The sequence below is a fragment of the Micropterus salmoides genome, unplaced genomic scaffold (genome assembly GCF_014851395.1).
Source record: "Micropterus salmoides isolate LMB-PRFRI ecotype aquatic unplaced genomic scaffold, ASM1485139v1 Ms_hic_scaffold_23, whole genome shotgun sequence".
Taxonomy (NCBI): domain Eukaryota; kingdom Metazoa; phylum Chordata; class Actinopteri; order Centrarchiformes; family Centrarchidae; genus Micropterus; species Micropterus salmoides.
In genome coordinates, this window is record NW_024041484.1 from 4,889,814 (window position 1) to 4,901,870 (window position 12,057).

Below are 12,057 nucleotides of genomic sequence, written 5' to 3' on the forward strand. Positions count from 1 at the left end.
CAAAAATTTGCAACGTAATCTATCAGAGGAAATGCAGTCTGAAGTGGAGGGTTGAGATTGTGGTTAGCTTGAGGTTATAAACTAGGTTTGACCTTAGCAGATACACTGATCAATTTACAATGGAGGACGACAACAACGACAGTCAGTGCCTCTTATAGTGTCACAGCTGAAAAAGAGGAGTTAGATGCAAAATTTTCTGTGCAGCTTCAAGACTTGAGTGACTGTAAATGTTGCGGCCATCAGATGGTGTAAGAAGATATGGAGAAGACGCCATAGGGTTTTCAGTGTTGGACTGAAGCCATGTTGTGTCGTACCGCTGACTGAATAAACCTGTCTTATTTTCAAAGAGTAAGACTCAGGTGCAGATGAGACAGGACCCAACACAGGCAGGGACAGGTGCACGATACGTAATGATTATCTTATATACTGATTTATTTATTTATGTATAAGCATGGCCCTATATATATATATTTATATATATTGAAAACAATGTGTTATCACACAAAGATGACATTCTATAAGTGAATAATCTCTCTATGTATATGAGCCGTTAAGGTCTGTGGAGGTGATGCAGAGAGAAAGGGTGATGACCACAATCATGTTAAAGAGGAGGGAGGGAAGGAAGAGGAGGAACAGGAGGAGGAGAAGGAGGAAGAGAAGGTCAATGGAAGCAGACAAAACAGTGGCAGGTACAATAGCAGTGTGCAGGGCTGGGTAGGCAATCGCATAGATAGAATTAGAAAATGGATCATTATTAGTGATATTACTGATGTTCTTCCCATTCATATGTAGCTGTACAATCAGTACAAACAGAGTCAGGGTCCAGCACAGGGAAGCGGAGCCAGCGAGAGGCCTACTCAGAGCTGAAGATGAGGGATTTGATTTTTATGCACACACATACACACTGCTGTATTTTAAGTATCTCTCTCTCTAAGGGAGGAGTGCAGCTGACATGGCATGGTGAAAGGAAACAAATGACAAAAATGAGAATTCAATATTCCAACCCAAATCTATGCAGGTTTTGACCTTTTTTCTGGGTTTCTTTTTTAAAAATAAATGAATATACAATATAATCACTCCTGTTTGCGCACAGCTTCCCTGTCCAACAAATAAGCATATTTGTGTATTGAATAAAAAAATCTAATATCAGGTCGGAAGATGACTTTGGCGAGTTCCGATGCTGAAATCATAAACATGGTCCTAGAAAACAACGCCTTAACATTACAGCAAATACAAAGAAAAAATAATGGAACACAACGACATATTTCAAAATATTGATAGGGTAAGCTTATCACCACTGGACCGTGTCTTGCGCAGAAATCCTCTCAGGATGAAGCAGGTCTACAGGGTGCCATTTGAACGCAATTCAGAAAGAATTGCGATATAACTATGTGCAAGTGAGTCCCACAATTGATGCATACTCTCAACACTGTATTCAGTAAATCATACATATTTCAATATTGTAATCATAATGATTGTGCTTCATAATAGTGACCACTCCATGTCTATTTCTGATATTGTCATGTGTGTTTCAGAGAGTCCTTGAGCTAGAGGTGGCTGCAGTGGAGCACCAGTTCATCTTCTTTGATGAGGTTGGGTTCAACCTCACAAAGACGAAAGAGGGGAAGGAATGTCATCGGCCAGCGTGCCATTGTTGAAGTCTCTGGCCAGCGCGGAGGGAATACACACTGTGTGCAGCGATTATCCATCACCATGCTACCCTTGGCCTCTACAACACCGTCCATCTTATCACGTTCCTGGACACCCTACACAACACTCATTCCACCAGATCAGGTAGACGGCCCAGAGCAGCTCAGGTACGTTGTCATTTGGGACAACGTAAGTTTCCACAGGGCTGCTCTGGTTCGTAACTGGTTCACTGTCCAACCACGCTTTTTAGTTGTTGTTGTTCTCCCTCCATATTCTCCATTCCTCAATCCTATTGAGGAATTTTTTTCTGCCTGGAGATGGAAAGTGTATGACCGAAATCCACAAACGCGTATACCTCTCCTCCAAGCTATGGAGGATGCATGTGGAGATATAGCAGCTGATGCTTTTCATGGCTGGAATCGCCGTGAAATTTTCCCCTGCTGCTTGGCCAGGGAAAACATTGCTTGTGATGTGGATGAGGTGCTGTGGCCAGACTGCAACAGAAGAGAGGATGCAGCATAGTTTGTTTTTAGGTTTTTGTTTTTTTTACTGTAACTGTGTACAGTAAATTCTTCTGTTTTGTATGTAGTGTGTGTGCAACTTTGTGTTGGTTGGGAATGGGATGTACACTGTGTACATTGTTTTTGTGGGACAAATAAAATATATTTGTTACCGTGTATTTGTGTGTTCTGAGTATAAAAACAATATTCTCAAATATTTTACAACATGTAAGTGTAACACTGAACAAAAAAAGGCCTAAGTCATTATGATGAATGGAGAAGAAGTGTTTTACATTGAGCACATCAGTGTTCAACTGGTTCTTATGTCTATTCATATGATGGTTTGTGTGTGTCATTTGAAAACAAAATACCATTTTGAAAAGAAAACAGTTTTGAATGTAAAATTTCATTTTGCAGGAGAATTGAGGGGTTTTGCCCATTGTGTGTGTGTTTTTTGATTTGTGTGTAGAGTTCTGAGAATATGAGGCATTCTTTCAGAAAATGTGTGTAAACAATCGAGGAAAACCTGGATAAAAAAATTAAATATCATTAAGTCGAAATTATGAGATACAAAGTGCGCATCTTCAAACGTTCCTTCATCACCTACCTGGCCTAAGCATGCAAACGATATGCAACTCTAAAGGTAAGATGAATATTACAGGTGACATTAGTAAAAGTTAAATATTAGGTATAAAAGTAGTGTTTCAATCATTCCGACTATGGGTTTGTCGTAACGTTCACACACCACTAGATGGTGTCCCTGAAATGTAACGCTCAGTAACGCTACTCCTGAGTTGCTCACTCTTGATTCTAAATAAATTATTGCACATAGCCAAACTTCAACCAAGTAGGCCTATAATTTATGCATGTATGTATCAATGTTTACTAGAGTTGTACTCTCTCCTATTAATTAATTAATTAGTTAATAGGAACTACACTACCATGTTATGTCCAAGGTGTTTTGAAAAATATTTGGCTCATCCCCTCACCAGCCATGGACCAGGCGTCTATGGTAGGTTCAATGGCATTCAGTGGCAGTGATAATTAAACCTTTTATGTAGTAGCAGTACTTTATTAAAATACACAGTGTAACTAAAATATTTGGTTACGCAGTGGTTAAAGTTTGACTGTAATTTATTTAGCAAAAATATATATAGTAGTTGATTCTTGCCATTTGTGTTTTAATGCTCTTATCACCATTGAAGTTGGTCGTGTAAACAGAAAAATAGTCAAAGGTTCAGTTTTTAATCACACCAAACATACAATAAATGTATGCATGATCTTGACTTAGTATAATAGCTAATTGATTCTTATTTTATTAATACAAGCTGGGTCATAATTCTCTTCTGATTCTGGCCCATTGCCAATTTGAATTGAGTCCCTGGTATAATTTCACCTCGCCACTAAACCGGAAACAGAAAACTAGCACTAAAAATATATTTTTTAAAAGGAAAATATATAACACAGGTGGCAGGGACCAGACAGGGTCGGGTGTAACGAGAACATGAAAATATTGTATACTTCAGGAGCTTGGGGGTGGGGGTGCGACCAAAACCAGAGAATGCCAAAACTACAAACCAAAAAGAATTAGTAAAAATCAACTGTATGTATTTTATTTCTTTAATATCACATTAAACCTTTGATTTTATTCAACAGAGGTTCAGAGGTGTTTTGTTCTGTCATAAAATGGATGCGTTGAGTGATTATTTAAGGTCACGACATGTGCCTGAGGAAGACATACAGCGAATGGAACAGGAGAAGGTAGTTAATATAGTTCTAACTTAATCCATTTGACCTAGGAGTTCATGAAATATTTCTTCATTGTAGATTGATTCCAGTATCATATGCTTCATGACAGATGACCAGCTAAAAGAGTATCTGCCATCCTATGGTGATCGACTGGCTGTTTTAGGATACTGCAGACAGAAAGAAAAGGAACCAAGCAGTCGCAATTCAAAGATCTTTGAGCAACTTATAGAAAAGCTTGCAAGAAACAAAGGTGATCAGGTGTCTGAGAGAGAACGCCAAACACCTCCAAAGAATGCTGAGAAGACACAGAGAAAAACTGAGCTGGAATGGATGCATTTCAGAGAAGGGGAATTTATGCAGGTACGCACCAAAAAGGGTGGAGGAACCAGTAAAGAGAGTGTCTCAAAGGACAGTAAAAAACAGAACTTGATTGAAAAAGCTTTGCGGTTGTTTTTTCCAGGTGGAAAAAATGCAGAGGGGAGCCTTACTGATTTTGACATTGATTTAACTGACTTTCAGCAGCATTCATTAGAGGACAGTATCACAGTCGGGAAACTTTATGAAAAGACAAAGTTACCTGTTCTACGTTTCTATTTAACAACCAAGAAAAGAGACATTGCCAGTGACATAAATGAGGAGGAGAATAGTGATGCAACTTCACAAGAAGGTGAAAAGACACATGACATACTTGATATCCATCACCCCTCTCCAGTCACCTCTACGGCAGACGCTGTGGAGCTAAATACTTCTGATGTTCTTTATGTTGGAAGCAGCACAGTATTCGCAAATGCAAGCAGTGACAGTGTTTCCTTTCTTTACGCCACAGTCGAGCCAACTGGTGCATCTAGTTTGCCAGATCATGAAACATTGCTTCATGCGGATGCTTTAGAGGATACTGGACTTTCCACACAGAAAGCATCTCTGGGATGTACTCCAGTCTTGATGATACCTTGCCTCTCCAACAGGAACTGTCTTTTGAATCACCCTTACCTCCTTCCATGGATCTGTTGCAGGAAGGAGACCATTACAGAGAAAGAGTGAAGAAAATTATTGTTCTCCACCGTGGACAGATTCTTAGAGAACTCATTCAAGTCTTTTCTGAGCAAAGTATCATGGAGGATGACATCTGCCTTAAAGTTATTCTTCCTGGTGGAAAGCTTGAAAAGGCTGTGGATGATGGAGGTGTTTTGAGAGATGTACTGTCAGAATTTTGGAATTGCTGTTATGAGCAGTGCACAATAGGAAATGCTTTTAAAGTGCCATACCTACGTCATGATTTTGGTAAACAAGAATAGGAAAGTGTAGGCAAAATAATCACATTTGGCTGGCAAAAAGAGAAGTACCTTCCTGTAAAACTTGCACCTGTACTTCTGGAGCAAGCTGTTTTGAGTTTTGTAGAGATTGGTCTTGTGGACAGCTTTTTTAATTATGTGTCAGAGTCTGAGCGAGTGATCCTTGAATCTTGTCGTTCAGATTTTGAAGGAGTTGACCAAGAGGAATTGTTGGAAATCATGGATATTCACAACCCCAGTTCCCAGAATTCCCAGGAGAAACAAATTGTCAAGTACGTAAGTGCATACACCCATCTCCTCAGATTTTGTAACGGATCAGACCTGTTCACAGGAAAGAGGATCACTGTCAGCTTCTCACAACTTCAGGGATTTCAAAGAAGACCTGTTGCTCATACATGTGGCTGTTACTTGGAGTTGCCAGTCAGCTATGACAACTACCCAGATTTTCGACATCAAATGAACAAGTCTTAGAAAGCAATGTCTGGGTAATGGACATTGCTTAAAACACAAAGACTTCAGCCAACAAGAACTTGACTGGCATCAGAGGTTTATGTTTAGGCTTTGTAGGTACTCCAGCTACCTTATTTAACGGTCACAGCTTTTACATGCTGTCCACATTTTCTGCTGCTTATTGCCACTTTGAACACTGTTTTCATGGCTTCAATGCAAAGAACTCACTGTAAATACCTCTGTTAAGGAAGTAGTTTAATACTGATGGTTTTTCTACACTTCACCAATAACCTGAGGTAACATACTTTTGTTGATATGGATATTAAATTAATCACATGTGGTACTAATTTCTAGGGTAATTTGACCTATGAGAGCAATATTTAAGAACTTGTCTGTTTCATTTGATGCATTTATAACTTGCAAATTGTGTGTGTTGAAATATGAAAGCATTTGCACTTCATCCAACCTCCAATTGACATTAGTGTTGAGAATTATTGTGAGCCAGCTGTCAGGTGTGGAGAAGAAGGTTTTCGGAGACTGACGAAGTTTTACACAGCAAAGTTTAATGAGACTTCGCCAAGGAGAAATAGTGTCAGCATCCAACGTGTAAACACAAGCAATGCCAACTACAAATCTGAAGGATAGCATCTTTTGGTCCCTTTTTATGTTCCTGTCTTCCCCCTAGTGCCTGTAGGTTTCTCTGTTAGGTCACCTTTCACCTAGAACAACTAATCTCTCTGATGTTTAGATTCCAATGCTTCGCCATATTGGAATCTCTCACTATCCCTTAGTTGTACCCTAATCTGTGAAGCCAGTGTGTTCTTGTAAACTTTCTTGTTGGACTTAACCTTGTAAGATTCCCAGAGAACACTGATATCTGCTAGCCTGACGTCTGAGCTAGTGTCTCTAACTAATCAGTCTATTATTGTCATCTTGACCATGACAAGAACATGTGAGAAATAACTCATAAATGTCAGATAAACACTTAGGGGTCAGTTAAACTACTCTAAGCTTTACCTGTCTTACCTTTCCCTGTTACATCAACTAAGACACCTAAGAAATATTCTTAACAATTAGGTCCACACAGATATGGAACAGGTCTTCATCACATGGAAAGTCTTTGAAAACACATTCTTCAAGGCAGACTTGAATCTTCTCCAGGTGCATATGGTGTAAACAGTCTCGGCCTCCATGCAGATGAGGGACTCTGTGGTTGTTCCAAGTCCTAACAACCTCATCAAGTTCTTCCTAGGACACAAATAGTATACAGTTACATTATATAAAAATATTGGGCATATTTGATTAATGCCATAGTGAAGTAGCCCTGATCCATGGCTTTTTTTGAGATTTGCCTTCTGGTTGTAATATGACAGGTTGGCACAACAGCATTATTTAATACCTGCTAAATGTAATTTACTGCTGTGCAACTAATAAAATTATATTTTTATAGCTATGAAAATGTGGTGGAAGAACCAAAAACTGAAAAGGGGCTTTTACTTCATTATGTCATGCTATTTATTACACAGGACATTTCCTATTTGATGCATAGCTACACTGAATACCTGAACCCACATGATTGCTTTTGACAACAAGAAACAATCATTTATGTATTATTCATTCTCTGCGCTGACCACAGCAATGACATTTTAAGCATGGTTATTTGTGGCTCTTAAAAATATTATTGAGCAATCTTTTATCTCATAATGTGAAAGTAAAACAATACCTGTATTGTTTGAAGAAAACAAAACTGGATCAGTGACTTGTCCAAGAAGTTGTCTGAAAAGTAGCCATCTTCTCTCAGTTGGTCAAATAGGTCTGCCCCAAACTGGACACACTCACTGCTGAACTACTGATCAACCACCATCTTTCAAGCCGCTGATTTCCAGTGCTAGGACCAAAGGGAACACCGTCTGTTTCAGCTTGGTTCTCAGAAAAATGCATTTCAGCCATAACGTCATTTTCTGTTCCTAAATCAAGTCTGAGTCTGGCAGGACACCCACCAGCATTGATCACAGCATACATAAAGTAACCTGCGATGATCTTTGGGTCATTGTTTGTTTTGTAAGCTTCAAGCCATATCATCTTTCTAGAAAACCCATCGATGCATCCACTCCGATTCCGATTCCAAATGGCTTAAGCTTGTTGTAGCCAAACATAGTTTGGACCACAGCTGTGGTAAACACGTCTTCGTAGTCTGTTTCTTGACCTCAGATCAACACCTTCACCATCCAATAACTGTAGCAATGTTCGAACTGTTTCTCTGTCAGTCACAATTCCATGTAACCAACGTTTTTGGTGCATCCATCTATAACCATGAGACTGACCAGATGTTTCCAGTTGTTGTTCAATGAAGGTTTCCACATCAGCCACATCGGTTTTATTCTTTCTATGCCACAGTTGCTTCTTGCTTAAAATCCTTTCAGGGGTTCTTAGTACAATCCCATGTGAATCAGACAGCAAATTAAGTATTTCATCTGTTGTAAAGCCACGTTTAAAGTAGTCTTCAGTGTACTCACAATCCACTTCTGTGTCAAATATGAGAACTGAAAGAGCTGCTACTTTGTTTACTATCTCATAATTATGACTTAGTATCTCATAATTATGACTTACTATCTCGTAATTTCGACTTAATATCTCATAATTATGACTTAGAATCTCATGATTTTGACTTACTATCTCATAATTATGACTTACTATCTCATAATTATGACTTAGTATCTCATAATTTCGATTTACAATCTCATAATTTCGATTTACTATCTCATAATTATGACTTAGAATCTCATGATTTCGACTTACTATCTCATAATTTCGACTTACTATCTCATTATTATGACTTAGTATCTCATAATTATGACTTACTATCTCATAATTATGACTTACTATCTCATAATTTTGACTTACTATCTCATAATTATGACTTAGAATCTCATGATTTCGACTTACTATCTCATAATTATGACTTACTATCTCATAATTATGACTTAGTATCTCATAATTTCGATTTACAATCTCATAATTTCGATTTACTATCTCATAATTATGACTTAGAATCTCATGATTTCGACTTACTATCTCATAATTTCGACTTACTATCTCATTATTATGACTTAGTGTCTCATAATTATGACTTACTATCTCATAATTTCGACTTAATATGATTTTTAATTTTTTAAGTTTTTATTTTATTTTTTATTTTACTTGTGGAAATGGGTTTCCATAGAGTGGGGATGAACAGAAGACTAAACTACCAGTGCCTGTAGTTTACCGCCAATTAAACAAAAGACAAAAGGCAAGTCTTGCTAACATGCATGACTCATGAGCTGAGCTAATGTAATAAGTTAGCTGAAAACAGTTAAGGCAATATCTCATGGCCATAGAGGCTAATTACTGTACTTCATGCAGGCACTACAGGTACAGTAACATTTGTGTCTAATAGTGTCATCACAATAGCCACACTGATATGCAAATTAGATGTTAACTAATTCAAATTCAACAATTTGCACACATTTAACAAGGCACTGCAGGTGAAAAGGATGAAAATAACTACTGCATATTACCACAAAACTTTCCCAGTTAATAACTTACATCAAGAGGATTTTCGTTTTTAAATGTTCTGTGTAAATATGCAGATTAGGTTGTTTAGGTTAATTTAGAAGAAATCTATAGATGCAAACAGACGGAGGGTAGCAGGCTTAAAATGAACACCATCTAAAGGTGTATTCTTCATTAGAGTGAAAGAAGACATAGAAGCAAAATAGACCACTACATGCCTTAAACAGTAACTTCATAATATTGATCGAAGGCTCCTCATCTAATCACTATCCATTCTATTAGTTTGTTGTATGCTGATAAATCCATTCACGATACAGACAGCCCTCCCTCAAATATGAAACTAAGTGCATGTCACCATCAGTAGTTGTGTGTGGGTGTTTGGGTGTGTGTGTGTGTGTGTCATAAATGTAATTAAAATAGCAACAATAAAAATAATCTATTTGATCAATACATTAATGTCTTCAGTCAATTCAGTATTCAGTTGCTTGGCTGTGTGAAACTGAAGGCTATCTTTACTCTTTTGGCATCTTGCTTTTGGATGCTTTTGGCAACAGTTATTTTAACCATGTCTGCAGCCCAATGCCACAGTTTAGTGTGAAGATCTTTGTTGATTTTATAGTGTTATGTCTTCCAACAACACCAAAAGAATTAAAATGATATATTGCCTTGTGAAAAATATACAAATTATTAATGAAACTATGTCCCTCTCCTTGGTGCTGTCATTTATTCTAAATATATACTTGAAACTAGTTGCATAGAAAACATGCACATTGTGGCATAGTTTCCTTTGCTGTTGCCTGCTCATGTGATAAACCTAGTGAATACTAAAGAAGGCCATGGTCTCTCTGTGAACTGATTATTTTGTAGAAAAGTAAAGTTGAGTAAGTTGAGTATTAAACAATTGCATGGGTGTGAGGGAATTAAAACTAATTGGAAGGACGTCAGAGTTGTGTTAATATATTTAATGTTTTGTTTAAAAAAATTAATAAATAATTATGAGAAGTGCCCTTTTTTCACTTGAGCCCCTGCCCACTAAAATGTCTGGGCATGTCCCTGGTTTTGAGTGTTCACATTAGAAAAGTGGCAATGTTAAGCATACTCTAAAACCTAGGGTCTGAGAGTGCTGTTGTACACTAATGTTCCAAAATGCAAGAAATAAAAAAGCTACTAACATAACTAAAATATCAATAAATTGCAAATGATGGTAAGAAAGCTACTGAATCTTCTGTTAAAAACAACAACAAATTGTTAATTCCAGTTTGTGCGGGAAAAAAATTGTTGTTTAAGGTCCATTTACTCGACAGCTGAGCAAAACTCCATTCCCTGAAGTATACCATAAGGTGTAGTTGAAAGGTTCCATAAAATGTTTAGTAAGTGCACCTTGAACTAAGTATTTTGTAAACAAAAATAAACAAACATTTTGGTTTCTCTTTGAAACCAAATTTAATAGTAAACCATCCAAAAGTTGTTGAGAAATTTCACTCAAAACCACAAATGTGACTCTAAGCGTGGCATCAGAGGAAAAGTCAGGGATCACCAACGTTATTGGGAATACAGGTGCTGGTCATATAATTAGAATATCATCAAAAAGTTGATTTATTTCAGTAATTCCATTCAAAAAGTGAAACTTGGATATTATATATCATTACACACAGACTGATATATTTCAAATATTTATTTCATTTAATTGTGATGATTAAAACTGACAACTAATCAAAATCCCAAATTCAGTATCTCCGAAAATTAGAATATTACTTAAGACCAATACAAAAAAAGGATTTTTAGAAATGTTGTCCAACTGAAAAGTATGAAACATGAAAAGTATGAGCATGTACAGCACTCAATACTTAATTGGGGCTCCTTTTGCCTGAATTACTGCAGCAATGCGGCGTGGCATGGAGTCCATCAGTCTGTGGCACTGCTCAGGTGTTATGAGAGCCCAGGTTGCTCTGATAGTGGCCTTCAGCTCTTCTGCATTGTTGGGTCTGGCGTATCACATCTTCCTCTTCACAATACCCCATAGATTTTCTATAGGGTTAAGGTCAGGCCAGTTTGCTGGCCAATTAAGAACAGGGATACCATGGTCCTTAAACCAGGTACTGGCAGCTTTGGCACTGTTTGCAGGTGCCAAGTCCTGTTGGAAACTGAAATCTGCATCTCCATAAAGTTGGTCAGCAGCAGGAAGCATGAAGTGCTCTAAAACTTCCTGGTAGATGGCTGCGTTGACCTTGGAGCTCAGAAAACACAGTGGACCAACACCAGCAGATGACATGGCACCCCAAACCATCACTGACTGTGGAAACTTTACACTGGACTTCAAGCAACGTGGATTCTGTGCCTCTCCTCTCTTCCTCCAGACTCTGGGACCTTGATTTCCAAAGGAAATGACATAACTTTGGACCACTCAGCAGCAGTCCAGTCCTTTTTGTCTTTAGCCCAGGCGAGACGCTTCTGACGCTGTGTCTTGTTCAAGAGTGGCTTGACACAAGGAATGCAACAGCTGAAACCCATGTCAGCGCATGGTGGTTCTTGAAGCACTGACTCCAGCTGCAGTCCACTCTTTGTGAATCTCCCCCACATTTTTGAATGGGTTTTGTTTCACAATCCTCTCCAGGGTGCGGTTATCTCTATGGCTTGTACATTTTTTTCTACCACATCTTTTCCTTCCCTTCGCCTCTCTATTAATGTGCTTGGACACAGAGCTCTGTGAACAGCCAGCCTCTTTAGCAGTGACCTTTTGTGTCTTGCCCTCCTTGTGCAAGGTGTCAATGGTCGTCTTTTGGACTGCTGTCAAGTCAGCAGTCTTCCCCATGATTGTGTAGCCTACAGAACTAGACTGAGAGACCATTTAAAGGCCTTTG